Raw genomic sequence first — 25,427 nt, forward strand, 5'->3', positions numbered from 1 at the left:
TAAAAGCAAAAGAGTCTTAAATCCTTTTGTAGAGTGTAAAAACACTGTTAGCGTTGAAAAGTACCAGGGTAGCGTCAAAATAACACACACAGGCGAGTGTGGGTCGAAAAAGGTTCATGATGAGTCGATTTATCAAGCAAGACTGTGCGTCGTTTCTCCTTCTCCGGTCGGGTCAGCATGCGTAATTTTTCCTTTCCGCAGAAGAGCGTTGTGTCCATCCAGGCAAGCACTCGGTTCCGGTCAGGCTTGCGTTGTTTTTCTGTGTCCAGCAAGGTTTGTGTCGAAAATCCTGCTGCACTGTATCGGCAAAACCATGCGATGTGGGTTGCGACGTTATCAGCCTCCGTCAGCAGGGGTTGCAAGTTGTTTCTCCATCAGTGCATCGATCTTCCAGCCACGATGCTGGTGGAGCATCGATTTCTTCTGCAAAGCTGATTTTCAGCTGCGTCTTGGAAGGTGCATCAATATTTTTCCTGCACGGCGGTCTGTCCATGGATTTTCAGTCCTGGTCTGCCAGCTTTACCTTCCAAGGCCCCAGAACTGGATAGGGCACCACATGGCAGGGCAGGAGTCTCAGCCCTGAAACTTCAACAACAGGAGGCAAGCTCAGGACTATCCCTTGGAGATTTCTTCACAAGCAGGAATGCACAACAAAGTCCAGACTTTGTCCCCTTGCACAGGCAGAAGCAGCAACTGCAGGATAGCTCCACGAAGCACAGTCACAGGCAGGGCAGCACTTCTCCTCAGCTCTTCCCCTGGCAGAGGTTCCTCCTGATGTCCAGAAGTGACCTAAAGTCTGTAGTTTGGGGTGCCCTTCTTATACCCATTTTCAAAGGAAGGTGTCTCTTGTATGTGAAATTCTGCCTTGCCCAGGCCAGCCCCCAGACACACACCAGGGGGTTGGAGACTGCTTTGAGTGAGAGCAGGAACCGCCCTTTCCGGCGACTACTCCTCCCCTCCCTCTTAGCACAGATGGCTCATCAGGATATGCAGGCTACACCCCAGCTCCCTTTGTGTCAATGTCTAGAGAGAGGTGCAAACAGCCCAACTGTCAAACTGACCCAGACAGGGAATCCACAAACAGGCAGAGTCACAGAATGGTTTAAGCAAGAAAATGCCCACTTTCTAAAAATGGCATTTTCAAACACACAATCTCAAAACCAACTTTACTAAAAGATGTATTTTTTAAATTGTGAGCTCAGAGACCCAAAACTCCACATATCTACCTGCTCTCAAAGGGAATCTACGCTTTAATCATTTTTCAAGGTAGCCCCCATGCTAACCTATGAGAGAGAAAGGCCTTGCAACAGTTAAACCCGAATTTGGCAGTATTTCACTGTCAGGACACATAAAACACATTAGTATATGTCCTACCTTAAACATACACTGCACCATACCCATGGGGCTACCTAAGGCCTACCTTAGGTGTGTCTTACATATAAGAAAAGTGAAGGTTAAGGCCTGGTAAGTGAGTACACTTGCCAAGTTGAATTGGCAGTTACAATCTGCACACACAGACACTGCAGTTGCAGGGTTGAGCCATGTTTACAGGGCTACTAATGTGGGTGGCACAACCAGTGCTGCAGGCCCACTAGTAGCATTTAATTTACAGGTGCTGGGCACCTCTAGTGCACTGTGCTAGGGATATACCAGTAAATCAAATATGCCAATCATGGAAATCCTATTAAACATACATTTTACATAGGAGCACTTGCACTTTAGCACTGGGTAATAGTGGTAAAGTGCCCAGAGTAACAAAAACATTAAACACAGAGTCCAGCACACATCAACACCCTGGGAAACCAAAGCAAAAAGTTAGGGGAGACCAAACAAAGGATGCCAAGTCTAACAGTGGTCCTGATCTAGTCCCATTGCATCTCATGGCTCTGGTTGTCCTGGTCCTTCTGATCCTTATTACCCTGGTCCTGATACCCCAGTTCAAAGTTGTCTTGTGCCACTTGGTACTCCAGGTACTGGTCCCTTTGGTTTTGCCCCACTTTGTCTTCCTAGCCCTTTTCTGAGTGCTATATAACATGTCCTGATATTTCTAGCACACCTAATCATCATCATCTGGTCCCTTGTCCTAATGGCCCTATTTCACCTGCTCTTGATTTGACTGGTTTTCCTAGTCTTATTCCATCTGGTCATATTCTTCCTGATAATGGTCCTTCAGGTTCTCCTGCTCCTTGTCATCCTGTTCCTGCACCAACTCATCCTCGTAGTCCTCCTTGTTCATGCCATCCTGTTCCTTGACAACTGGTTTGGTCATCCAGGCTCCTATCATTTGTTGCCCTGGTATGCCAAGTCATGATCCTTCTGGCTCATTCTGCCTTGATCTTTTTTGTCTCCTTGGTTGTGGTCACACTGGTCCTTCTTGCCCTTGCCCCCTTAGATATTGTACTTCTGGTCTTGGTTGCCCAAACATCTGATCCAGATTCTCCAGGTCCTGTTCTCCTAGACATACTTATTCTGGTTTAAGTTTGCTTAGCACTGTTCTTTCTGTTCCTTGTCCTTACAGTTCTTGTTCTCTTCCTTGTTTTGTGCCCGCTGGACCCCATGCTCCAAATTCTGTCTCTCCATGTGAGCTTTTGGATGCCTAGTTCTCATGGTCCTAGTCCACCTGCCCATCCTGGTCTTTGTAGGTCCCCTTCACTTAGTTGTTCCTGTTCCCTCTTGATTCCCTTGACCATTGTCCCTTTGACCTGGTCTGTTTTATGGCATCTCAGGCTGTTCATTTGATTCTTGGTACGCCAGCTGGTGGTACTGCTCGTTGTCTGGGTCCACCTGGCCTCTCTTGTTTTGGTCCTCTTAGGCCTGACCCTCTTAGTTGTGGATCATATTGGTCCTCCTGATCCTATGCCTTGTCCTCATTGTCATTCTTTCATTGCATCCACTAGTCCGGGCCCTCTAGGTCCTAGCTCTTTTTGTTTAGGTCTTTGTGAGCCTGATCATTTTAGTCCTGGTCTTCCTGACCAATCAATGTTCAGTTCCCTTCATCCTTCTGGCTCTGACTGTCTCATTCCCCCTGACCTTGCTTGCCCTGGTCCTGCTACTCCCAGGTGCTGGCCTTTCTACCAATATGGTACTCTGGGACATGGTCCTAATGTTCTGGCTGCCTTGGCACTTCTACGTCTGTTCTCAGTCTTCTGACTCTTGTCCTACTTATTCTGGTCTTGGTCCTCCTGGTATCCTTAGCACTGGACACCTATCTTCCTTGCTTATTCTGCTCCCTTGGTCCTACTGGCCATATTCCTCATGCTCCTGATCTTCCTAGCCCTCCTGGACCTGGTCCAGATCCACCTAGCCATGGCCCTCATGTTCTTGTCATCATGATTCTACACCAACTGCCCATGGTCCTCCTTGTTCTGGTCCTTCTTGGTCTGGCTATCTTGTGCCTCAAATTCCTGGCCATCACGTTCCTTACCCTTGCACTGGTCTTTCTAGCTCTGGTCATCTTGGTCCTTATGATCCTTGTCCTGATCCTCCTTTTCCTCCTCTCTCTGGTTCTCTTTATCTTGGTACGCTAGGTCCAGTGCTCTTTGCCCTCACCTTCCCGGTCCCCTTGGCCATGGTCCTCTGTTTCCTGGTTCTCTAAAAGCATATCCTTCTGCTCTGGTTGCCGAGGTCCTGGTCTCACCCATCCAGACCCCTGGCCGTGGTTGCTCTTCTATTCTTGGATTTCATTGTCCTTTTTCTTTCTATGATCTGTGCCCATTGGATCTGATCCTAATGGTCTTGGGTCAAATAGTTTGGATGCTCCTGGACCTAGTTCTCATGGACCTGATCCTTCTAGCTTCGGAGACCTTGTCCTTTCGCCATAATGGCCATTCTTGGTTCCCAAAGACTTGGACTATCCTGGCCCCATTCCTTTCTGGTCCTCTAGGCCCTGGTCACATTTTTCGGGCTCTCCTCACTATGCACCATCTAGTAATAGTACAGCAGGCCCTGGTACTGCTGATGCCCTTGATCAATCTGGCCTCTCATTACCTGGCCATCTTAGTCCCTGAACCTCTTAGTCCTTTTCCTCCTGGTTTGGGTTTTCATGGTCCTCCTGGCTCTGCTCGTTGCCCTGTTGATCCTCCTTGCACTGCATCTAATGGTCCTGGCCCTCTTGATCCTGTTAGCCCCAGCTGCTGGTCTTAGTGCCTCTAGATCCTGTTTCACCTTGACTGGTCCTCCTGAGCCTGGTCATCTTGTCTTGGTTCTCCTGGCCACCCTTGTCCAGACCCCTTGGTTTTCCTGCCTCTGGTTGATATTCTTACATCTGATCATCCTGACGCTGATCCTGCTACCTGAGATGATTAATCTGTTTCTCTTACTAATCTAGGGCCCAATACCCTAGGCCAAGATCTCATGACCGTCTTACCTGTGTTTCCAGACTTTATATTCTGGATTCATATAGTTCCTTTTGGTACTACTGGTGTTCTTGCTCCTGGGCCTCCTGTTTTTCCTAGTCCCTGTCATGCGTATCCTGGTCTCCTGGCCCTTCTGTCCACTCTCCACTTGGCCCTGATTTTATTACAATTCTACAATCTGGTCCTGTCCTTCTGGCTCTAGTCCTCCTCCTCATTGTCCTCATGGTTGTTCAATAACTTGTCTTTGCCCATGCTAACCTTATACCTTCTAGATCCTTGTCTTCCCTGTCCTGGCCCATGTACTCCTACACCAAGTCTTCTGCATCCTTGTTGTCCTGTTTCACAGGCTCTGGAACTGGCCTTTTTAACCTCTCCCACCCAAATTCTGTCTCCCTGGTTTGACTCTTCATAATCCTTCAGCTACTAGTCATTTTGGCCCTTGTAGTCCTGGTGTTCTTAGTTATATTACTTCTTTGTCTGGTCTTCCTGGATTGAGTATTCTGGAGGTGTTCACGCTGATCTTGGTATCTTTATCAATCCTAGCCCCCTGCCCCATCCTAGCCCTACTAGTCCTCCTGTTCCCCAGGTGTACCTATTCCATCGTGTTCTTGTCCATTGGACCCTCTTTCCCTCTGTCACATTTCTCCCAATAATGGTCCTCCGGGGCCGGTCCGGGGCCGGTTCTCCTTGTCCCAATGGCACTGGCTCCACTAATTTATGTATTTCAGGTCACCCTGGTCCATGTAATTCTTGATAAACTGGTTTTAGGTTGTCCTACGGCTGACCCTCATAAACTTCTTATTTTGATTCCACTAGGTCTGGACTTCCTGGTCATTTCTAGACCTCCTTGTCCCGCTTATATAGTGCTTCATGGTCCACCTAAACCTAGTTCTTTCCAGGCCTTGGCCTTTTTTCTTCTAGACGCTTGGGCCTCATTGATCTGATCACTTTGGTCCTGGTACTCCTGTCTCTGGTCCTCCTTTCTGTTGTTCTCCTGGCACTGGTCCTCCTTGTCCTTCTAGTCCTAGTCAGTGCACTTGGATCCTCCTACCACTCCTTTTCTATCTTGTCACCTGGCCCTGGTCCTTCTGTTCCTTTGGGCACTGGTCCACATGGTTCTCATCCTCCTTGTATTTCTGGTTCCTTTACCTCTAGTCCTATTTTCCCTAAGCCTGTTCCCCCTCATCCAGTTGTTCCTGGCCCCCCTGGTCCTGTCACCCTAGTTCTCATGAATTAGGCTTCCATGGTCCGCGTTCTTTTTGTCCTTGTATTTTTGGCTGTAGTCAACCTAACTCTCCTTATACATATTCTCCTGCTTGGCATCATTTTTTCTCTGGATCTGCCCACTTCTTCTCCCTGGTCCCCTCCACAATGACTTTGGTACAGTAACAGCCTACAGGACTTTGTTTTGCCTGTCTTCTGCCTAAACTCTCCTCCACTGCATTGCAAGTCAGAGGGAGAAGATAAATCTCACTCATTTTGGCATCTATGACTACTGTCATGGACAGAACTTCGGCCCCACTGGAGACAGCACCCTGCTCATTTAAAACACTTTATCATCTTAAAATAAATCTGCGGGGTGTGGCCTAAACAAAAACCCATGAGGCACTTCTAGCAGTCCTGGGTGCAGGTGAAGATGCAGGGCTCAACAACAGGGCCAACCTCTGAGAGTTAAAGGTAGGCTGCAGAGTGCACAGCAGGTCACAGCAGCAGTTAGCCTCTGGGATTCCTTAAGGTCCACGAGTGAACTGAAGAGTAGGTCTGAAGATCTTATTTTTATACACTGGTGCCCTTGTTCTGGAAGGCAGGAGAAGCTCCTGGAAATGTTCTTTGAAGTGTATAGAATTTCCTGATTCCCTTGCCATGCTTCCAAGCTGGCTGCAGTGACAATACATGGTTGTAAGGTTCTTTGTGTGAATTTAGAGCACAGGCTATTCAGGTGTAGGTAGGACTGTTCTCAGGTTTGCCCCCCATCCTACAAAATAGGGCTAAAAGCAGCAAAATGCCAACTGTATAAAAGTTGTATTTTCAAAATTGTAATGAAAAATCAGACTTTTCTATTAAAGAGCATTTATAATTAAAATTTCATAGAAACCGAACATGACATATAACATGCTCCCAAATTGGAATTATAGCTTTTTGAATGCAGTAAGGAATATCCAATGTCAACCTATGTAAGGGGTAGGACTCACAATTGTGAACAATGAATTTAGGAGTTGTTCATTCCCAGGATGTGTAATTCCATGTCCAACCTTTTCATTGTACAGCACCCTTTCCATTACACAGCACTCTGTCCTGTGGGCTACCTGGGGCATAACTTAGGGGTGAAATATAATAAAAGGGGAGTGAAAGGCTTGGCAAAAGTGGGTTACATGCAGGTCAACAGGGCAGTGTAGCACTGCATTGAGGCTGCAGTGGCAGGCCTTGGATATGTTTTAGAGTGCTACTTAAGTGCATTGCACAAGAGGTGCTGTAGGCCCATTGGTAGCAGTTCATTTGCAGGCTCTGGGTATAAGAACATGGGCATCCTGTACGATAAGGTTGTGGCCTTTTCATGCAGTACATTCACATTTGTTTTCATGGGTCCAGTCAGTTATTAACTTAACCCTTATCTCAACCCTTCAGTAGCTGTAGCACAGATCAGCAAGGCTTAGCAAAGGAACAATGTGTAAGACAGCAGCAATTTATAGAAATAGGACATATTGTTATGAATTTTAGTCATTGACAACTAAAATCCACCAGAGCATTATGAAGATAAGATTTTTCTGTAGCATTTGAAAACTTTGACATCAACTGCAAACAAGCATTGGCAGGTCAAAAGTTTGAACATGTTTTAAAAGATTGAAAGAGTTTGTAATGATCCAGATGCTGTGTGGTACACAGGGGTGAAGTTCGGTTGAGTCCTCAGTCTGCAGGTGGATGGGGGGTGACTCCATCCACAGATCTTCGGTCCCACGAAGTCCTCTATGCAGGGGTCAAACGGCTGCTAATGCAGACCTTTAGTTCTTGCTGCACAGTGGTCACTGTGCAAAATGTTGGTGCATGCTGGCGTCCCTTGGGGTGGAAGAATCCAGTCACAAGCAGAACCCGTAGGTCCAGCAGACTTGAGTGCAACTTCTGGCTTTTTTCAAATTGTCTGTTGCAGTGCCTGGCATCTAGTAGCAGCAAAACAGCTGCAGTGGCTACCAGAAATGCGGTTTGGTTTCTTCCACCGTTAATGTCCACAGTGCTGTTCTGGGGGCCATCCAACTGTCCCTTGTAGTTTCTGCTTCCGATTGGAGTAAGGAATCAACTTTTCCCTAAGCCAGGCATATAGAACACAGTCCAAACTCTCTTACCCCAAAGTACAGCAGGTGCAGTTGCTCTTACGATGCAGCTTCTCTTTGTGCGCTTCCAATTGGTGCAAAGTGGTCTTCTTCGCATCCTTGGTCCAAATCTAGCAAGTAATGATGTCTTGGGTACCAGGATTCCCATTATATCCCAGTAAACTGCCCTGAGGGTCAACAGGGTCACTAGCCAATGGGATAGTATGTCCACTCCTATCTGGAGACACCGTTCTGGTGATGTATGGCATCTGGCTTTTCCAGAGTGCATTTTGCATACCACAACCACCTTGGCTGCTGTCTTCCTCAAGCGTGAGGACTTTGGTAGACATCTCCCGGGATGTGACTTTCGTGGGCTGTGCGCCTCCGGAAACCTAGTTCTAAAACCAGTTTTCCTTTCCTTGGCCCTGGCTCTAACCTGTCTAGTAGGAACAAAAGACTTCCTGTGCAGGAGTGTTGTCACAGCGGCCCTTCACAGACAGTATCACCTTTGATGCCTCCCTTTTGCACTAACACTCTTTGCAGCCCACCCTTTGGGAAGGAGTCACACCTATAGTACAGCAACAGCCTTTGTTCCTGGCCTGGGAGTCAATCACACATCTCCCCAGGCGGGCAGAAACCTATCTAAGTGTCAGTGCATCTGTAAAATCACTGGACCAGCTGGGACTAAGGGTGGCAATTTTCGCAAAAATAGCCAGCATGAAATTGGACATAAATGATGACGGCACCATTGAGTCACATTTGATGTCCCCTTTGATTTGATAACTTACTTGGCATAGTTAGGTAAACTCTGTCAGGAGTTAGATGCACTGGAGTGCCAAACGTTAACCCTGCAGTTACCTCATTAGGCTACTTAACTGTTCTCAGCAAACACCAACACTTTAGGGCTTTGCAGTATAGACATATCAGAAATATATATGTCTGTCTTTACAGTACACACCTCCTTGTCATAGGGCATTATAGGGATACCTTATAGGAGACTTGGATATGTAGTTAAGGGACTAGTGCACTTTGACCTTAATGGTGGTGGTAAAGTCCAGTATGTAGTCCATGCAAAGCCTTTTTCAGTCTGCAGTGGTACCTGCAAGTCATGTTTTCACTTTGTGATACACAGAGTGGCACAACCAGTGCTGCAGCTCTTGTGCAGACAGCCTGTCTTACATTCCGTGGGTACCTGATTGGCATGTAAAGAGACTTATAAGTAAGTCAGCACATGCCAGTTTGGGACTCCCAATTAAACATACCATTTTGAAAAGGAAAGAACACTGTCACTAAGGTCTGTGCAGCAGGGCTTGGTACACTCTCAAAATTGAAAACCAGCAGCTAATAGTTCAATATGGTTAAATTCACAAGAGACCCCAAGTGTAGAAAGGGCCCAGGGGTGTATGTATTTAAAAGGAACAAAGATCCCTTAACAAGAAAATGCAGCTACTAATTATACATAGAAATACAATGAGATTATATAGATATTTTCCAAATGGAATAACTTTTATTTATACAGATGAAGTGTATTAAAAAGTGGGAAAATGTAGGAAAATACCCTCCATCTTGGCATGGTTATCCCCTTTTTCTGCCTGATGTCAGTCTGCTAACCAGGATCCCAGTGATTATGCTCTCTCTCCCAAAACTCTGTATTTCATCCACAATTGGCACACTGGTGCCCCATTATGAGTCCCTAGTATATGGTACCTAGGTACCCAGGGCATTGGGGTTCCAGGGGATCCCTATGAGCTGCAGCATATACTTTCCCACCCATAGGGAGCCCATGCAACGGCTTCTGCAGGACTGCCATTGCAGCCTGCATGAAAAGGTGCAAGCACCCTTTCACTGCCACTTTTCACTGCACCAGGCCACTTATAAGTCACCACTATGCCAGGCCTTTCAGCCCAGAGGGCAGAGTGCAAAGTACCTGTGTGTGGGGGCACCCCTGCACTAGCAGAGGTGCTCCCACGAACTCCAGGCCCATTTTCCCAGACTTTGTGAGTGCAGGGATGACATTTTACATGTGTACTGGACATAGGTCACTACCTATGTCCAGCTACATAATGGTAACTCCGAACATAGGCATGTTTTGGTATCAAACATGTTAGAATCATACCCCAAGGCTTTTAAAAACATTTGTTGTATGATTCCATGCATTCTGGAGGCTCCTTAGGGGACCCCAAGAATTGCCATTTCAGCCTTCTGAGGGTTTGCAGGCAGCCCAAGCTGCTAACACCTCCCAGACAGATGTCTGTCCTCCTGTTGCTTGAAAAGCTTCAGCCCAGGATGGCAGAACAAAGGATTTCCTTTGGGAGATGGGTGTTACACCCACTCTCTTGGGAAATAGGTGTTACAGGCTTGGGAGGGGTAGCCTCTCCAAGCCACTGGAAATGCTTGGAAGGGCTTATTTGGTGCCCTCTTTGCATAAACCAGTCTACACTGGTTCAGGGACCCCCAGTCCCAGGTCTGGCACAAAACTGAACAAAGGAAAGGGGAGTGACCACTCCTCTGTCTATCACCACCCTAGGGTGGTGCTCAGAGCTCCTCCAGAGGGTCCCTGCTTTTGCCATCTTGGATTCAAGGTTGGCAGGGAACTCTGGAAGCTTCCTGAGTGGTAGTGCTACGTGGGCCTCTTCTGAAAATGTCTTGTACCTGCCCTGTGGGACTCCTGTGCATACTGCCTGGTGTTCTGTGGGCTCTCTGAGTTACTGAGGCCCCCCTCTGACTCACTCTCCTGGGTAGAGTCCACCTGGCACTTTCTGGTCCCCGGCAGCGCCATTTTCAGCCAACAGCAAGCTTTGCGTGTATCAAGACTTGTTGGTGGACTCCGATGATGCAAACCCAACTGTAATCCTCCATCTTCTTGGGTGCAGTACTGACTTTTCTTCTTCACTGGTGGTTCTCCTTTAGCACCATCATCCGGGTTAGCAGGGGCTCCTGCTCTTCCTGGACTCTTATGTGCTTCTTGGACTTGATCCCCTTCCTCCACAGGTCTTCTTATCCAGGAATCCACTGTTGGTGTCTTGCAGTCTCTTCTGGGTTTTGCATAATTCTTCTTCTCATTTATATGTGTAATCTGGGAAATTTACTGTGATTTACTCCTGTTTTCCTGGTTGCTGGAGTGGGTTGTGATACTTACCTTTGGCCTTTCCTAGTATTCCCAGCTTTCCTCAACACACTACACTTGCCGACTTTCGCATTCCACTTTCTTAGTATATGGTTTGTGCTCCCCTAGCCCCATTTCTGACTATTGTGATTTTCACTAATTGCACAGTTTTCTGACTGTTTTTATGCCTGTTTCTGCATACTAGTGTATATATTTTGTGTAATACTTACCTCCTAAGGGAGTGTAGTCTCTATGGTATTTTTGGTATTTGTGTCACCCAAAAAAAGTACCTTTATTTTTGTAACACTGAGTATTTTCTTTCATGAGCGTGAGTACTGTGTGACTACAATGGTATTGCATGAGCTTTTTATGTCTCCTTGATAAGCCTTGGCTGCTCATCCACAGCTGCCTCTAGAGAGCCTGGCTTCTAGACACTGCCTACACTACACTAATAATGGATAACTGGATCTAGTATAAGGTGTAAATTCCATAGGTAGCCACTACACACCAGGCCAGCTTCCTACGGAAAAGAACCCCAGAGAAATCCAAAAAATATTTGTCAGGCTCAGGCAGGTTGTAGTACATCAGTCAACGACGTTTCAGTCTCCTACATAAAATAAAGAGATCATCATCAGGATAATTAGATTATACCTGAGGTATTGCTTAGGTCTACAACAATCATAACCCTCTATGACCTGCAAGCTACAAAATGTAACAAGAACATGGAGAAAAGGGGAAAAAAGAAGGGAAAAAGATACAAATTAGTTGACATAATTAAAATTTGAAACAATTCTTTGTAAACTCAAAATGGTCCTATAAGAAGCAAAGAAAATACAAAATAATCCCATTCATGCAAGCCAAACATTCACACCTGTAGAAGTGGTTGGCCGAATAATTGCAATACAATTAAAGTGCAGATAAGATTTACCAATCATGTAACAATGGCAAATAATCTGGCTTACTGCCATGCTGCCTGCCGCCAACATACCTCCGCGGTGGCGGACATCAGCTCACCATATTATGACACACACACACACACACATCAATCCGTCACTATTCAGCCACGCACACAAATCTGCCACACCATAGGTCACTGATAAACTGGCGGTATGAAAACCCACACCGTTACAACAACAGAACAACGCCCATTACATGATGACCCATGAATCACCACGCAGACATTCAATGGCGGTAAATCATTGGCAGTACTTATCGCCGCGCTCAAAATACACATACTCAAACAAAACAGCACCACATTGGACAATTCAATCTACATACACCTGACACCCATACACACGCCACACCCACACACCCGCACCACTATAAAACACACACCAACAGTACCCGCAACTATTTATGAATACAAATCATTGGCACAAGACAGACACCACAGACAAGAGCAAAGCCACACACCACCGTCACCTGTACACAACCCACGTACCTTACATCACGTACCCCAAAACATCACCCTGCACACCCTCCCCAACACTACTCACACAACACCCATGGCACCACAAAGACACTCCCGATTCTCAGAGGAGGAGCTAAGGGTCATGATGGAGGAAATCATCCGGGTAGAGCCACAGCTATTTGGAGCACAGGTGCAGAAGATATCCATTGCTAGGAAGATGGAGCTATGGCTGAGGACCGTGGAAGGGGTCAATACTGTAGGACAGCGCCCAAGAACCAGGGATGACTTCAGGAAGAGGTGGAACGACCTACGGGGGAAGGTACATTCCATTTCTGCAAGACACCAACTCGCTGTACAGAGGACTGGCGGTGGACCCACACCTCCTCCCCCACAACTAACAAAATGGGAGGAGCAAGTCTTGGCAATCATGCATCTTGAGGGCCTGGCAGGAGTAGCAGGAGGACTGGACTCTGATAAGTCAACTCACTATTTCTATCACCCCCTTACCTGCATGCCATCACATACCCTCACCTATACTCCCATTACTCCACCACCTCCCACACACCCTAACATCACATATCACTCATCCCAATGCCAAGTCCTGCAAGCACCACCAATGCATGGACACCACTCAAAGCCCTGCATGGACACCTATCACCAAAGCATGCACACTAGAGAGAATCAGCTATCCCACCATATACCAATTCACAGAAGTGAAAGCTGCCAGGACGAATACAACTGAAGAGGGCAACCCACTGATGCACAATATGTCACACACAGAACAAAATAACACTGCATTCACATCCCCACAGGTACCCCAGCCAATGTCAGTGGAAAAGAGGGGCCAGCACTATCCAGTCCTCCCACAGAAGAGGCCCACAGCGATGACAGTGACTCTGGTCGTCTGGATCTGGATGACCAACCTGGCCCATCAGGGACCTCTGGACAGTTGGTTACCCAGCCACAGTCACACACCGCCACAGAGCCTCCCCCTTCAGGAAACACCACCACAGCACCCACCCTGCGTACCCATACCTCTGTCCCCAGGACACATCAATCAGCAGTGTGTCCTCCACTACAAGGACTCCATGGCACACCTTGCCCTCAAGACAATCAGGGACCTGGGGTCAGTGGCAGTGGGCACACAGTTCAGGGGACAGAGGCACAGGACAACAGGGAAACTGGGAGGACTGCTGTGCACCAGGGGGAGGACAGGCCCAGGGAACTGACTCTCCAGGAGCATACCAACCTTCCCAGGATACGCTGGGCCAGATCCTGGTCAACGTGCAGGAGAACATGCGGCTGCAGGAGGGACAGCACCAGGGGATCAGGGAGGATTTGCAGGCCATTACCACCACCCTGGTCTCCATTGTAGGGGTGCTGGCAGACATGGCCAACATTATGATGGAGGCAGCCTCATAACAGCGGGCCCCTTTCACTAGCCAGACATCTGAACTGCCTTCTACCTCCGCTGCCGCTAGTGGACAGGAGGCCCCACCACAGGACCAACAGGCCACCAGCACCCCTCCCTCTGCAGAAGGAGAACCACCCCACAAACGTTCCCTGCGATCCAGGCAGAAGCCAGAGACTATTGCCAAGACCCCGACTAGGAATGAGACTCTCCTGATTGCCACCCTTGTGTCCCACTCAGTCACCCTGTCCACCTTGAACTGCCATTGCTCCCCTTCCTATGTCCCCTTGGACAATGCACCTGTGCTACCAAAAGACTGGAACTATACCCTGGACTTTCCTCCATCATCACCCCAGCCCAATGTACTTGCCCCTTTACTTCTTAGCACTTAAATAAACACCCTTTGAAAAAATCCAAGTATGGAGTATGTCAAATTATTTAAGTATGTAATTGTTTAACCAGGTTCAAACATTGCATTTCAAGAGGCCAAAGGTATGTTCTATTTTCCTTCTTGTACGCCCATGTGCCTCATTGTCACATTCCTCTGCCCTTGTCCTGGAATTCCTCACAGGAGTCCGTAGCCATGATAGGTTGGGGTAACCTGAGTCACCTGCAAATATGGAGGGACAACATTTAGCCATACACTATCCCATATGGCCTTCACCATACCCATACACCAACATCCACTGGGTGTGAATCAGGGCTCACCTATTAGCCACACCCTGTGCCTCTGTAGTTGGGCCATCACATTTGAGATGCCGCTATTTTTCGGAATAAAGGCATCATGCACAGACCCAGGATACTTAACATTTACATGGGAGATGTACTGGTACGCCAGGCACACCATCTGCACATTCAAGGAATTGATTTCTGAATACCTGTTCATTTTGCCGGGGGGGGACAAAAGCAATATGTGTTCCATCAATTGCCCCAATTATGTTGGGGACATGTCTCATTGCATAAAAGTCAGCCTTCACTGTGGCCATATCCTCCACCTGGGGGAATACAATGTAGCTGCACATGAGTTTAATCAGGGCAGACAACACTCTGGTCAGCACTATTGTGAACATTGGCTGTGACATTCCTGCTGCCAAGCTCACGGTCACTTGGAAATAACCAGTTGCCAGAAAACAGAGCACTGATAGAACTTGCACAAGAGGGGGGATCCCAGTGGGGTAACGGATAGCAGATATCAAGTCAGTCTTCAATAGGGCACGCAGCTCCGTGAGTGTGGCCCTGTCAAGTCTGTAGGTGAGGATAATGTGCCTGTCCTCCATTGTTGCCAAGTCCTCTAGGGCTCTGTACACAGGAGTATGTCTCCATCTCCTAATCCTCCGCAGTGGTAGCAATCTGTGGGGCAAAAGAGTGAGGAGCTGGTCACAAACTGAATATTGTAGCCACAACAGTACAATGCATGATGTTAATTTGAAATGTATAAGTGCCATTTGTCCTGTATGCCCAGTTGTGAACTGTGATGCAGTTATAATCCAGGGCCTGCCCTCCCCCTAAAATGGCGTCCGCCTGTCCTGTGTGGAGGGACAGGTGGAAGTGAGGTAATTCAGCTGCCATTGTGCGCTGTTGCGGGAGGCAGTCCTGAACCTCCATGCAATGCCTCATTGGATAATATTGGCCCCTATGTGGTACAGTGGCCAATGGTGATGTACACCGGCGGAGACGGTATGCACCGCCGCAGACGTCACTGCCATTTTCTATCTGTTCTCTCACTTGCTGCCTGACCTTCAACAGTATAGGACCTACACTGCGTGTGCTGCTCTGACCTGTGTCTGGAACCTACCATGGTGTGTGTGACTGGGAAAAGGGCCCCTGCCTTCACCTTGGCAGAGTTGGACAGACTGTTGTATGGTCCTCCAGACCAACAGGTGAGTACACTGTGAGCACGATGCATGGGGCATGAATGCATGGAGTGGTGTGTGTGAATGTCTTGTGTGGGTGGTTGGTGGATGTCCCCTGGGCGATGTGCAGCTTGTGTGCTGGGCCCTGTGTGTGCAAATGGCAATGCGAAGGTGTAGGGTGGGCCATAAGTGTAACAGGCAGGACGGCCTGACTAATCCCTTTCCCTGTGTGTATTTCTCTGCAGGTCAGCGCCCATCAAAAGAAGGGTATATAGCATGCCATTGCCAAGGACGTGCGGACACTGGCTTGGCAGCCCAACAGAGATCAATCCAGGCTCTGGCCTCCTCTCTGATGGCATCCATTGTCCCTGTTTCCACCCTCCCCCCCAACTTCCTCTTCCCAATCCCATTCCCCTCAACCCCAACCTGTCCCAAGCACACAGGCAGATTAGCATGCACACAGGACAGCACACAAGAGTTGTACAGGCAAACACAAGCACCACACATCATCCCACAGGCACTCACACAAACACCATCCAGATGCAGACATACCAACATCCACTGCCTCCACTGTGGCCCGTCCTCCTCCTCCTCCACCTCCCTCCCAGTTGTATCTACACTCACACCTACATGCACTACATCCTCATCCACTACCACCAGCACACCTAGCAGAACACACACCTCACTTGCAGACACCACCACAACAGCCATGTACATGTCCCCTGTGTCCTCTCCCACTGTGTCTGTCCCCCCCACGGTACACAAACGCAAGCACCCAACAGCCATCCACCTCACAACAGCATCCAGCCCATGCACCTGCACCCAAACATAGCAGACACCTCCCACAACCACTCCCTCTTCCTCCACTCCCAAACCTTCTTCCTCTTCCCACCCCAATGTCCCTAAGCAGCTTTTCCTTTCCACTGTTGACCTCTTCCCTACTTCATGTCTGGCAAGGGTGGCAAAAACACAGGCAAGCACCTCAGCCACCCAGTCCACGGTTCCAGTAGTGTTGACACACCCACTTGTGATGGTAAAGGATCCAGAGCACCAGGTAGCCTCAAGGAAAGGGTACCTGCCCCAAGTGCTGCCCAGAAGGGTTAGGAGCCCTCCCCATCTGCTGCCCTGAAGGGTAAGGTGCCAACCCCAGCTGCTGCCAGGAATGGCAAGAAACCTGCCACAAGTGCTGCCCTAGAGCTCAAGGTGCCAGTCCTAGCTGGTGCCAGGAAGGGCATTGAGCCTTCCCCAAGTGGTGCCAAGAAGAGCAAGGAGCCATCCCCAGCTGCTGCCAGGGAGGGCAAAGGGCCTGCACCAGCAGGCAGGAAGGACAAGGGGCCTGGTGCTGGTAATCAGTCGTAGCCCCCAACAACAACCATGGGTGTGCTGAAATCCGAGGCTGCAGGGGAAGGGCAGGAGCTTCCCCCGCAACCATCAGCAGCAGCAGCACCACCACCACCACCAGCAGTGGGCAGCCATCCAAGGCTGCAGGGGATGGGCAGGAGCTTCCCCCCAAAACCAGCAGCAGCATCAGCACCACCAGCAGTGGGCAGCTGTCCGAGGCTGCAGGGGATGGGCAAGGGCTTCCCCCCACAACCACCACCACCAGCAGCACCACCACCACCACCAGCAGTGGGCAGCCAGGCGAGGCTGCAGGGGATGGACAGGAGCATTCCTCCAGAACCACCACCAGCTGCAGCGGCAGCAACGTCACCACCAGCAGTGGGCAGCTGTCCAAGCCTGCAGGGGATGGGCTGGAGCGTCCCCCCAACACCACCAGCAGCAGCACCACTGAGCAGCCGTCACCGGCGGCAGACGTTCTGTAGACCTGCTTTCAAGGGCTGTTGTGGGGCCTGACCCCTGCAATTCCTGTAGGTATGACACCCAGCTGAGAGACTGTGACTTTGCACTAACCCGGGATCTGAAGCACAGGGCAATATGCCGCTTCCAGAACCAGTGATTATGACACCCACTCACCCCATCCTCCCCAGGATCTGAAGCACAGGGCACGATGCCCTCTCCAGAACCAGTGGGTATGACACTCAGTCACCCCATCATCCCAAGGATCTGAAGCACAGGGCATGATGCCCCCTCCAGAACCAGTGGGTATGGTACCCACTCACCCCATCCTCCCCAGGATCTGAAGCACAGGGCACAATGCCCCCTCCAGAGCATGTGGGCAAGTCACCCACTTGAGAGACTGTGGCCTTGCACTCCCCAGGACCAAGTACAGGGCATGTTGCCTCCTCCTGAACTATTGGTGTTGTTCCATCTGCTGGCTGAGGTGTACCCCATCCCCCCTAGGTGCCTGCCTATTTTCCAACTGATGCCCCTGCAATGTTCTCTCCGTGTTGGTACAGGTCTTGGACTTTGTCATGTGGCCCTGTGGCCCACACACATTGAGGACTGGGCAGTGTTCATTGAACTGTACATATGTATATACTTTTAGATTGAATGTTAGTATTTTTTTACTGTATTTACATTATTACACTCACTTTCATCTATTCTTGTAGTCCTTGTATTATTCCTGAGGGGTATGAGGTCAATATGTTTTCTTACTGCATCTGATTGTGTGTATGGTGTTGGGGGTGTTGTGTTGTACGTGTGTCACTCTTTTTTTCCTCCCCCCGTGTACTAGGCGGCTGTACTCACCGTGGTCATCTTTGCTGTCGTTGGTGTTCGTGGTGGAGCAATACGTAAAATATCATAGGGAAGATTTGCAGCTTGAGCTCCATGGTGGCGTGGTTCTTCCCCATGTCTCCAAAGGTGAGTCCTTTCCTTTCTGAGCTCAGTTTCCACCAGGCTTTTGGTGTCATTGGTAAAAAAGAAGAGGTGGCGGTTTCAAGCGTCTTAATGTGGTGGGCAGAACATTGACTTCCATCTGGCTCTAGGCAGCTGCCGCTGATGTGGATGTTGTTTCCGCTCTGGCGGTCAGTGTGGTAAAGTGGCTGTCTATCTGTGTTCTCACTGCCATGGTCATAATTTGGCAGTAGTTACCACCAGCCTGTTGACGGTATTACTGCCACTTTTACACTGACCGCCAGGGTTGTAATGAGGGCCAAAATCTCCAGGGACTGACCATATCTGCTTGAAGGCACCAGGGAGAATAATAATGATGGCCCTATAGGTCGAAATACAAAATTATGGGACCACAGAGATCATGTGGCCCAAATCAGGAGCCTAGATACAAAACTAAAAATTGAGACAGAAATCAGTGAAGTGGCAAATTATATGATCAGGGACGTGTGGTAGTTAACTTTGCTAGAACAATTGTATACCTGCATAATGGACAGAAGATGGCACTATGGACCCCAACCTAGACAGCAGGTAGATATAAGGAATGGAAAGAATAATTACTGAGTGAATAGGATACAAAGGAAGTGCTGACAGGGTGTTCAAGGCAAGGTAATACTTACTCAGTGGCCGACGTGAAGAATGCCAGTTCCCACCTCAACTGTGCAATGGGCACTACTGTGGAAAGAGTGATTCCATTTCCTTAAAGAGACCAGGCATGCACTGATTGCCAATTGCCATAAACACTCAGAAGATGGCTAGGGTGCCATACAACCAATGAAGGTTCTATACCAAATTGGTGCAAATAGAAAGGGCCATAATAAGTAATTGAAGTAGTCTGCATGCCTCGAAGTGTTGGATGTCAAAAGCGACTTCTGTGTTGGCAGATACATATGCAAATATTTTGCGTTGTGTGGCCGATATATATTTGATTACAGGGACACATGATTACATAGATTACATTCACTGTATTGCAGTTAGAAAACTGGTTTAAAGACTTTCTGGCAAATAGACAGACCAAGAATAACCTCCACTGGCAAGTGGTTTCTGTCATCAAACCACCCTTGGGGGTAGACATCACAACTTTACTGAACAAAGAGGAACTAAAGTGGATCCTTTGTGTCAACAATTATCAGATTGGTCTAAATTGGGTGGTGGACTGGTTGGCACTTATTAAATCTTTTGGATCCTCACTACTTTATGGCACTTACTGTGTCCCAATTAAATACTTTTGACATGACTTACATGGATGTTAGACCCCACAGTGTTAGAGTGGTCATCCCCCAACTTTTTGCCTGCCTTCCTCCACTTTTCTGATGCTGTTTTTGCTGGTTCTAGGATTCTGCACACTTTGCCTCTGCTAACCAGTGCTAAAATGTATATGGTCTATCCCTTAAACATGGTAACTTTGGATCATTCCCAGTTGGCCTGTTTGATTTACTTGTAAGTCCCTAGTAAAGTTCACTACAAGGGCCTGTAAATTTAATGCTACTAGTGGGCCTGCAGCTCTGGTTGTGCCACCCACATAAGTAGCCCCTTTACCATGTCTCAGGCCTGCCATTGCAAGGTGTGTGTGTGCAGTTTCACTGCCACTTCAACTTGGCATTTAAAAGTATTTGCCAAGCCTTAAACTACCCCTTTTCTGCATATAAGTAACCCCTACGGTAGGCCCTGGATAACTATAGGGCAGGGTGCTATGTAGGTAAAAGGCAGGACATGTACATGTGTGTTTTTTATGTCTTGGTAGTGGAAATTCCTAATTAAATTTTCCAAGACTGTGAGACCTGCTCCTTTCATAGGATAGCATTAAGATTACCCTCATATACTGTTTGAGTGGTAGATTCAGTCAGAAATGGGCAACCAGGTCATATTTAGTATGTCCAGAATAAAAATAGAAAATCCTGCTTATTGGTGAGGTTGGATTTTATATTGCTATTTTAGAAATGCCACTTTTAGAAAGTGAGCATTTCTCTGCACTTAAAATCCTTCTGTGCCTTACAGCCTGTCTCCAATCAATGTCTGGGATGGGCAGGTTGACAGCTTCCTTGTGCATTTCACCCAGACAACCACATACACAGGACACTCAGTCACACCTGCACTCATTTGCATACTGAATGGATCTGGAAGTATGGAGGGTCTGGCACTTACATTTCAAAGGCTAGTGGCCTGCCCTCACACAATAGACTGTGAAACCCTTTACTGGGACCCTGGCAGACAGACCTGTACTGAAAGGGGAACTTGTGTACTTCAAAACCACTCTTTGAAGTCTCCCCCACTTCAAAGGCATTTTTGGGTATATATACTGGGCCTCTGACCCCACCAACTCAAACACTGCTGGACCTGAACCTGCAAACCGTCAAGGGGAACTGCCTGGCTGCCCAAAGGACTCATCTTGACTGCTTTGCTGAGAAGGACTGCTGCCCTGCTGTTGCCCTGCTGACCTCTGACTTTGCTGAGAAGTGCTCTCCAAGGGCTTGGATTGAGCTTATTAAAATGTTGTCCCTAACCCTGAATATTACATAGGGGCCCAGTGTAACCAATGGTATGCCTCCTTTTAATGCCTGCTCTGAGCAGTGTAGGAGGCTGGCCTGGCTTATAGTGGGTACCTGATGGTACTTACACCTTGTGCCAGGTCCAGTTATCCCTTATTAGTAGATTAGTAGTGTTCTAGCAGCTTAGGCTGATAGAGGTAGCTATAGCAGAGCAGCTTAGGCTAAACTAGGAGACATGCAAAGCTCCTACTATACCACTTATATCATATAGAACTATATCATAAGAATCACAATACTCAGAGTTAATAAAAATAAAGGTACTTTATTTTAGTGACAATGTGTCAGAAATATCTCAGAGGATATACTCCCTTAGGAGGTAAGTAAAATACACAAAATATACACACAAACCAAAATCAGGTAAGTAAACAGTTATTAAAGTAGTGCAAACACTGTAGAATACAATAGGATGCAATAGGCCTAGGGGCAACACAAACCATATACTAAGAAAGTGGAATGCAAACCACTTAGGGACCCCAGGCCTAGTGTAGTGTAGAGGGTCACTGGGAGTGTAAGAAAACACTAAGGGTGTCCAGGATACCACACCCCAAGACCCTGAAAAGTAGGAGTAAAGTTACCCTACTTCCCCAGAAACACACTAAAGTCGTGGTAGGAGATTCTGCAAATACCACAACTGACTGCAAAGCACTGAAGACGGATTCCTGGACCTGAGGACCTGTAAAGGAAAGGGACCAAGTCCAAGAGTCACGAAAGTGCCCAGGGGGCAGGAGCCCACTAAACCCCGGATGAAGGTGCAAAATGGCTGCCTCTGGGTAGAAGAAGCTGAGGATTCTGTGACAACTGAAGGTGCCAGGAACTTTTCCTTTGCACAGAAGATGTCCCACAGCGTGCTGGAGGATTCAGAGTTGTTTCCACACAGAAAGACCACAAACAAGCCTTGCTAGCTGCAAAGGTCTCATTTGAAGGTGCTGCCTGGGCCCAGGAAGGACCAGGAGGTCGCCCCTTGGAGGAGGAGATATAGGGGATGCTCAGCAGAACAGAGAGCCCATGCAGAAGCAGGCAGCACCCACTGAAGCACTTGAACCAGTGTTCAAGAAATCTGAGCATGGCGGTCATCTCAACACTACAAAGGAGGGTCCCACAAAGCCAGTGGTCAACTCAGCGAGTTGAGCAATGCAGGATGGAGTGCTGGGGACCTGGGCTATGCTGTGCATGAAGGATTCCTTGCAACAGAAGCCCTAGCAGCTGCAGTTCACGCAGTACACAGGATTACTGTCTGGCAGGGGGAGACAAGGACTTACCGCCACCAAATTTAGATAGAAGGACCTCTGGACTGTCGGGGTCACTTGGATCCAGCTCCTGTGTTCCAGAGACCATGCTCGTCAAGATGAGAGGGGACTCAGAGGACCAGTGATGCAGAAGTCTGGTGCCTGCGTTAGCAGGGGGAAGATTCCGTCGGCCCACGTCTTCTTGGCTTCCAGTGCAGGGTGAAGGCAGACAGCCCTCAAAGCATGCACCACCAAGAAACAGTTGAGAAAGCCGGCAGGATGAGGCACTACAATGTTGCTGGTAGTCGTCTTGCTACTTGCGGTTTTGCAGGCGTCCTGGAGCAGCCAGCGGTCGATCCTTGGCAGAAGTCGAAGAGAGAGATGCGGAGGAACTCTGGTGAGCTCATGCATTCGTTATCTGAAGAGAAACCCACAGGAGAGATCCTAAATAGCCCTCAGAGGAGGATTGGCCACCTAACCAGGTAAGCACCTATCAGGAGGGGTCTCTGACATCACCTGCTGGCGCTGGCCACTCAGAGGCCTCCATTGTGCCCTCACACTACTGCATTCAAGATGTCAGAGGTCTGTGACACACTGGAAGAGCTCTGGGCACTACCCCTGGGGTGGTGATGGACAGGGGAGTGGTCACTCCCCTTTCCTTTGTCCAGTTTCATGCCAGATCAGGGGCTGGGGGATCCCTGAACCGATGTAGACTGGTTCATGCAAGGAGGGCACCATCTGTGCCCTTCAAAGCATTCCCAGAGGCCAAGAGAGTCTACTCCTCTCAGGCCCTTAACACCTATTTCCAAAGGGAGAGGGTGTAACACCCTCTCTCAGAGATAATCCTTTGTTCTGCCTTCCTGGGACTGGGCTGCCCAGACCCCAGGAGGGCAGAAGCCTGTCTGTGGGTTGGCAGCAGCGGTAGCTGCAGTGAAAACCCCAGAGAGCTAGTTTGGCAGTACCCGGGGTCCATGCTGGAGCCCCGGGGATGCATGGGATTGGCACCCCAATACTGGATTTGGCATGGGGGACAATTCCATGATCCTAGACGTGTTACATGGCCATATTCGGAGTTACCATTGTGAAGCTACATATAGGTATTGACCTATATGTAGTGCACACGTGTAATGGTGACCCCGCACTCACAAAGTCCGGGGAAATTGCCCTGAACAATGTGGGGGTTAGTGCCATGGTGCCCTCACACTTAGTAACTTTGCCCCTAACCTTCACTAAGTGAGGGTTAGACATATAGGTGACTTATAAGTAACTTATGTGCAGTGTAAAATGAAAATGCTGCAGCCCATAGCCTCCTGGAACCCCAATATCCTAGGTACCTACGTACCAAATTCTAGGGAATTATAAGGGTGTTCCAGTGTGTCAATCAGATTTGGAAAAAAAGGGTCACTAGCCTGCAGTGACAATTGTAAAGACAGAGAGAGCATAAGCACTGAGGTTCTGGTTAGCAGAGCCTCAGTGGGACAGTTAGGCACTACACAGACAACACATTCAGGCCACAGACTATGAGCACTGGGGTCCTGATATCAGGCAAAAAAAACTGACACACAAGTAAAAATGGGGGTAACATGGCAGGCAAGATGGTACTTTCCTACAAGCAGTCATTAAAAATGCCGATAAAAATGATGCAAAGAAATCTTTTAGATTTCTTTGCACAGTTTTTTCAGCCCCCTTCATAGAGATACGCCACCCTTACATACATTATGCCTAGCGCACACAAAAAATGGTGCTAGGGTTACAAAGTGGCGCAATGCATGCATTGCTCCAATTTGTAAATCTGCTGCAGCATTTCTGTCCTAATATTGCAACATTAGTGTTAAAAAATTACGCAAATATGGCGATATTATGGAGCAAGGGGCTCTTAAATCTGCCCTATAGTGTTTCTTACTTACTACTTCTAATTGTTATTATGTTATTTTTTCCCATGAACATTGTGTTATGACATATCCCTTGCCAAGCTACTAAGAAGGCGAGCAGGGATTATGTTAGGAGTGTGACTCCCTTATCCTGACTAGAGTTAGGTTCCTTACTAGGACAGGGTGTAAGCTGACTGCCAACTAGAGACCCCATTTATAACAGCAAATCTTCCTGATGCCACCTGGGACAATAAATCTACTTGAACATGGCAGAATGCCAGGAAATTGCCATCAAATGCTGTGGGAACACTAGTGGGCAGATTTATGGAAAGTGGCGCTGCACCAAGTGCAGCGCCACTTTCCTTGCACCCCTTAGCACCCCACTACCGCCACCATGTCTGCGCCGTATTTAAAATACGGCTCACCATGGGGCAGGGTAGGCAGCAATAGCGTCATACACATGACGCTATTGATGTACTCTGCAGGAGTAGTGCCACAATATTGGTGCTACTCCTGCAGAGTACCAAGGGCTCCATTCTAAAGAATGGAAGCCCTCTTTTAATGCCTGCTCTTGAGCAGACGTTACAAGTAACGTAAAAAATGGTGCAAGGAAGTCTCATTGATTTCCTTACACCATTTTTCCAGCTCCCGACTGCTTTTACAAAAAACAATTTGAATTTTTGGTGTCTTCCAAATGAATGCTGTGGTCTTCTGACCATTCAAATGCCATGATGGAATTTACAGTTAAGCTCTACTATTTGCTACTATCAAAGAAGCTGTAAATATGAGATCCATCTTGTCTACGATCCAGTTGTACTGACGTGCAGTGTACATTTATTTTGGCACCACACCATCGCGAACAGTGTGAATTCATTTTATATTATTTTGGATCAAATTACTGAAGTATTCATGGTAGTCAAAATACATACAGGTGAGTTAGTCACCCACTGAGTATACAGTATTTTGTATCTAGAAAAGCAGCATATTGGCTTCCAATCAATATTACATATATTGATGGCTACTATTACATGTGTATTTTGTATGATGGCTTGCTGCGGTATTTCAAGTCAGGAGGTGTATATCATGCTTTATTTTTCTTGCATCCAAAAAAATTACAAATAATCTCCTGTGATGTGTAGTAGTATTAGCCAATGGGAGAATATATATAACAAACTAATCATAACACCTTCAACCCCTACGTTGCCATTCGCTGTGAGCAACAAGTCCTCTTTTCTTGTTGGTTGCAGCCAAGATAAGTATATTATTCATGCCTTTTTTATACTGCTTCAAATTTGTTACAGATATATTTTGTTTATACTGTTATTCTTAACATGTTCATACTATTTACCTAAGATTTATTATTGTGGTGTATGCACACGTCTTTCTGTTTTATTCCATCCACGCAGCCTCATTGGTTTCTGAACTAATTCCCTTCAGTTGGTACAATTTCCATGGCATGCTTCTGTGGCATTTCCATCATTATTTCATTCATCCTCCTTAGGCTGCTTACTACGTGCTATATTGCAGGTGCTTTAGCAGTAGCCTTG

This window comes from Pleurodeles waltl, chromosome 2_2 (genome assembly GCF_031143425.1).
Source record: "Pleurodeles waltl isolate 20211129_DDA chromosome 2_2, aPleWal1.hap1.20221129, whole genome shotgun sequence".
Taxonomy (NCBI): domain Eukaryota; kingdom Metazoa; phylum Chordata; class Amphibia; order Caudata; family Salamandridae; genus Pleurodeles; species Pleurodeles waltl.